The sequence below is a fragment of the Toxotes jaculatrix genome, chromosome 1 (assembly GCF_017976425.1).
Source record: "Toxotes jaculatrix isolate fToxJac2 chromosome 1, fToxJac2.pri, whole genome shotgun sequence".
NCBI classification, from domain to species: domain Eukaryota; kingdom Metazoa; phylum Chordata; class Actinopteri; family Toxotidae; genus Toxotes; species Toxotes jaculatrix.
The window spans coordinates 18954414-18960413 of NC_054394.1; the positions used below are offsets into that span (position 1 = coordinate 18954414).

Below are 6000 nucleotides of genomic sequence, written 5' to 3' on the forward strand. Positions count from 1 at the left end.
GGGAGACTGAATAACCCACATTTGAATACAAGCCGCAAATTATACACAGTTTCAGTAAATGAAGTGACTGTGTGCCTTTGTTCCATGGGTTTCTTTTCACTAGTGGGAAGCTGAACACCACTACCGCTACTATGGCCACCAGAGACAGGAAGTTGTTGAAGCCGAGATTTCCTGCTTTCATTGTGGTTAAGAACTCAAAATGTTTATAGTGGTTTCAGAAACTGACTCATCTAATGATTCATGGAGTACATACTGCTTTTCATCTGTGAGTGATCATGAGGCAGCTCATTTATTTGTCTTTTTATTAAAATAAAATAGGAAGAAAAAGTACATGTCCCAGTGTCTAAATAACTTTTAAAGCACTGCACATCAATAATAAGTGGTTAAGACATTATGTAGTCTAAATGCCTTTTTTCCAGTGCAAATGGTTGAGACTGCCATATGGTAAACATTATAAGACTACAATATTAAAGTGGTATGACTTCAAAGGGTGAGAGGAGCTCAATCATTCGGTGCTTTATGTAAACCTAGAAAGGCTCAAACAGGACTTTTTCCTTTTGAATAAATAGGCAAAGTCTGCTACTATTTGAGCAAAATGGGACTAGACTTAAACACAGTCTGTCTTCCATAAGTATGCACATGGAGAAAAAAAAAAACTGTGTTGCACCACTAAGGTGGTTGACAAGGCCAAAGTGCATTCGGTAGCTGGCAGTCATTTTATGGCTGCAGTACTGAAGCAGATTTACTTAGATGACGTCAGTGGCTTTGAGCCAGCTTTTCCTTTTTGGTGGCACTCTCCACTGGCCTCAGTGGGCCCTGCTCAAACTGCTGAGCAGCAGCACATACTCTAAAATTCCCTTTCTAGACCAGGGTTTACCTCAGGGCACACACAGTCTGGAAGCCTGCAGGAGTGTCCTCTTTTTAAAGCGTGCTTTGACCGTGGAGAACACTGATGTTTTGATGTGATTCTACCCCTGCCACACATCACATCTAATTACACAATTAATGACTCTGTGTCCAGATTCAATTACAGATCACAGATCTTTTTCTAGCCTGGAATTTACATGACAAAAAATAATATTGTGTATTATCATTTCAATTAAAATGTGGGACACATAATGCATTCACATTCCCATGAGGAATTTAACAGGTCCTTACTGTAAACAGAGAACATGCTCTGTTACACATACATGCGTATTTTCAGTCAGGTTATTTCTAACCTCAGTTGTCTGTTCATTCAGTGCACGGTATGGATTACGGCCCAAAAACTGTAAAAACTGAGAAGTATCAAAGCCTTTAACTGTTGACAGTAACAAATATCACTGAGCCATGAAAACATCAAAACGTCAAAGATCTAACATTTAATCTAAGTGTTAACAAAGGTACAACCCACAAACCAAAAACCACGACAAAAACAGACATTATTTCCTTTTGAATCAGCATAACACGTCTCCTCTGCTGTTGTGCACACAAACACTGGTAAACACACACGACACCTTAGAGTATGATTTACCAGATATTACCTTAAAAGTAACTGATGATCATTTCAATTTTTAACACTTTTGTATAAAATTTACATTTAAATATAGCCTCAGGCGTAAGACCAAATGTATGATTCTATTTATGTTTACATCAGAACTCAAGTAAGACCCAAAAATAATCTATTTCAAACTAATACTAGTGGAATTGAAAAGCAATTTTTAATAAGATTAAATGCTGAGAAAATAAATACATCACTGTGCTATGACACCTGTTGCATAGAGTACGGAGTCCGCAGGTGCCTGCTCCTGGAGACTGTCTCTCTTAATGTGCTATTAATCAAAATGGTCAGGAACCATTAGAAGTTATTTTAAAAATCTAAGCTAATGATGATAATATGAGCGGCTAAAGGGACAGTCTGGATTTCTTCTTTGTTTAAAAAAAAGTCTTTGTTCTTAAATTTTAGAATCACTGAGTCTGTAAGTGTATCCATGTCAGTCCAGGTAACTATAGTTATATGCCCCGGACAGATATTGGCTTCAGTGTTCATCCCTGTACTATACTAAATGATACTTCTGAAAAGTATATTCCCATTTGCCATGATCATATTCTGTCATTATAGCATGCAAAGACAGTTCTGTGTTGTTGGATGAACACAGCAAGAGCTTTAAAGAATTTTAAATACATGAACATTATTATGGTCAGGACACTCACAAGGTTCATAAGACCACATACCTGACAGGAGAAAGTAAATCAAAAGCAAGAACTGATATTTGCCATGTTTCCTCATAAAGCACAATATGAGCAATTACATTTGACGGATGTATGGCCAAAATACGGTGTTCGGAAAGTCAGCAACCCTTAAACAATATTCCGTATGGACAGCCAAAGAAAAGAACAGTCTCACTTTACTGCAAGAAGTAACACAGTCCACTGTGTGCTTCACAAAAAGCACATTATTCTGTCCACACTTCACAACAGATAGACTACACTCTGTGTAGTCCTGCCCTCAGACCTCGACAAGGGAACATAAAGGAACAAAACCCGAACAAACAATGCATTAAAGTTACACATCGCCTGTGTAGAATCTGAAGCACTGTATCCACAACAGCACAACACGCTCTCATTCAGATATTTATTGGCATCTGCTTAAATCTCCCTTGTGTAGATAATAATATGATGACATAATAAAAAAATCATGCTAAAAGTCAAGCTATTGTTTTCCTGGTTTCTAACTACATATTATTTAAAAGCATAGACTAATTATAATATACTGAAAGACAGGCTTTGTGTTCTCATAGCTGTGAACATGTCTATGTAGCAATCTCTTTAACAAAGTGCATCCAAATAAAGTACAGGTAATGCTTGATGTGCTGCATTATGCTCCATTAAAAAGCAGAGGGAGTTTGGAAACTCCTTGTTTCTGAAGTAAAGTCTCATTCGGTCAAACAAAGACAACATCCTATTCTTTCACAAATGTTATGCAGGCTTCCGTCCAACAGGTCCACTGGTTGCATAAGCTGAAAACAAAGCATCTATTTCTACCCCTACTTTTTTTTTCTTCCAAGCAAGCAGATTTACACTGTGACATATCTGAGGTTACGCCTGACTGCATTCAAACTGTTTCCTGTAAATTATAAAAGCCCCTTCACGTTAATTAAATAAAAAGTTTGTGCATTGTTCATGTTTTTTTGTCTTTTTTGTACAAAGTTACATAAAATGTTTAACAGTAGTTAACTGCAAGAAAAAACACATTTTACACTGTGAAAGCAGAGAACTGCAGAGAACTTGTGCACTCAACATAACCAGCTGCTTGCACATTAAAAACATAAAGAGGTGGGAGGGTGTAGGTGCTGCAGCCAAAAACTTCTAGTAGCAGAAGGGACGGAAAGTGGATTTTGTTCACTAACCTCATTTTGAAGCCTGTACAGGTCTTTTTTCCCCCCATTGCTCAGCTGTGTCACTTCTGCTAAGCTCCTTATATTACAAACCAGAAACTTTCACAAAATTCACATTCTAGAAAGGCAATTAGTTATTTTCCTCAAGCTGGTGATAACAGATCAGAGTGGATAGAAAGCTGACTGAGATACTGAAAAGCAGGTCTGGAAAGCCAAAACATTATAAGTTAGGCGATGAGAACATGAATTTTATAATCCTTGGTTTAATTAATGAAGTATATAGACACTTTTGATTGAATCACAGCGGCATATCTGAGCTGTGTAAACTGCGACCTGATGACCTGACCGGACTGTTTGGTGACAGCAAACCAAATCTCACAATTTCATGCAGTAAATATTCGGTTCAGTGTCAGTGAGAGGACAAAAAGTGGAGAGTAAACAAAGTCTGGCACAAAGGGGAAATCTTTCAGTGTTTGGTGCAACAGGGTTTACACCCACTTTTTGAGCTAACTTTACTGTAGCTAAAGAAAGCCTTTGGCCTCTTCTCATCCCTCCCTCTTCATAGTAGCCTTTGTAATTTAAAGTCCACAAAAAGGTACGTGGATGAAATCATTGTAAGGAGTAAAACTTTGCTGCTGGCCTAGTGTTGGGGACATCAGTTTTAGCTGAGCAGGCATTTCCCAAAGTAGAGGGAGGAAAAGGAAAACAATGAAGGAAACCCCAAATAAAAGCTCTATAAACTCCACAAAGCAGCTCTAAATTTATGTAAGCATAATGTACTTTAGATTACCGGGTACATTTCCATTTATCGTAGGATATTCAATTTTAAAAACGAGAAAATCGCAAACATAAATTTAAGCTAGTTTTCCTCCTCAAGGATAACCAAAGAATCACATTAGGCCCTTTTAATACTGTTTAAAACCCCCCGAAGTAACGCCAGAACCTACTCATATATGCAGTTTACCACACTGTTTTTGTCAAACTGGTAGTTTTTGCACCTAAGTTACTCAGAGAGGGACAGAGAGGAGCTTTAATCCACCCCGCAACATGAAACAATAAAGGAGTTTAGGCTAACCTTTCCCTCCGGTTCAGTCGGAGTTACAGTAACAACATGGAGAGCGGCACACAAGACTGGTGAGAGAAGTAACAAACACACAGTAAAAAAAATGTACTTACACAAAACTTCGATGGTGAATAAAAAAAAACAGCGTCAAACGTGTTGAAGCAACAAGTCTCTCCAGTGTTTTCTTCGAGGTGGTCCGAAAATGCGCCGGTGAAATCTCCAACAACTCCCGGCTGAGCCAACTACGGAGAGGAAAACAGCAACGTTTTCAACCGTCATCTTGTCCAAAAATTGTTATTCGTGCAGTATATTTTTAGTTCATCCCGAATCCCATCGGGAGTTTCTGAGGCTCTGACACTGGGCAAACGGCATCTGAGGCTTTTGTGGGGGCGTATGATCAGGCTTCTTTTCAAAAAATGTGAAAAATGTCAAAGATTTTTCGCTGCTATGTCAAAGCCATAGGCTACAACAGTGAGTGTTCAAAGTGAGCATCCTGTTGCAACAGCGACCAGAATCGGCCATCTATCTCAGCGATGGAAACACACGACCCAACGTTACTTCACGCCATGGGATAAATAGTAAACACCTAAATTAAGCCAGCGTTTTTAATCAATTGTACATTATTTCCAAAACCCGTAAACTAAACCCCACAAACAGAAGTCTACAGCCAGTTTGAATACCTGCAACTACCAATGAAACTTACCTCGTTATTGATCTCATATAAAAATGTCCCTTTCTTTTGGTAATGTGATGTTACTGGGTATTTTTAATACTATGTCAAGTTATTCTGGTGTTTCTGAGCCAGCCGGGAAGGTGTAGGTGAATCGCTTCGCGCACTGACAGAGATGCGAAGAATGCTCGGAATGAGAACAGGAATGAAATGAACGCAAAGAGCGAGTTTGCGCCGGGGCGGAGCGAGAGGTGGCGTCATCCCGAGCCCAGCAGCCAGCCTGGGCAGCAGGCAGCAGCGGGGACTGGGAGGGTGCTAAACATCCCGGGAACTGACGCCTTCAGGGGCACGACGACACTCAGAATTTACAGCTCCACAGCGGGTGAAGCACTCCTGTTGTAGTGTCGACCTAGCAACAGATATCAATGCAGAGCAAAGTCCCCCTCAGATCACCTCAAGCATGGATGGTCCAGGAAGTCACAGGGCCAGAGTGTCTGTATGGTGAAATTGTTGATATTTCTTTCTTTTTCTTTCTTTTTCTTTCTTTCTTTCTTTCCTTCTTTCTTTCTTTCTTTTTTGAAAGTCACAGAGCTCACAAAACAACCACAAGACACAAAACAACCACAGAGACATAAAACGACAACAAAGAGATGTAAAGTTAGTGAAAAGAGATGCAAAACTACCATAAAGAGACGCTAAATAGCCAAAAGAAACACAAAACTACAACAAATAAGATACACTAAATGTCAACAAAGAGACCCAAAACTACCAGAAAGAGACACAAAAGTACCACTAAAGACGCAACTGTAGTTTCAGTCCTTTAGATGAGAGGTGAGGGCTTTTTACTGTGAATATGAAATAAATAAAAAGACAATGTGAAATAAATGATC

At 39.2% G+C, this 6000-nt stretch overlaps 1 protein-coding gene across 9 annotated transcripts in view; it reads right to left on the bottom strand.

Annotated features, from left to right (window-relative positions):
- Positions 1-5316, bottom strand: part of tead1b (TEA domain family member 1b) — a 47247-nt gene extending 41931 nt beyond the window's left edge. For 8 of the 9 annotated variants that reach the window (XM_041063661.1, XM_041063593.1, XM_041063431.1 and 5 more), the window contains exons 1-2: positions 5144-5316; positions 4554-4682 (exon numbers count right to left, since the gene is read on the bottom strand). The gene's annotated coding sequence lies outside the window, so the exon portion shown is untranslated. Of the gene's footprint in view, positions 1-4553; positions 4800-5143 lie in introns of those variants that run through there. The other variant, XM_041063127.1, reaches the window with a different exon arrangement.
- Between the last annotated feature and the right edge of the window lie 684 nt (positions 5317-6000).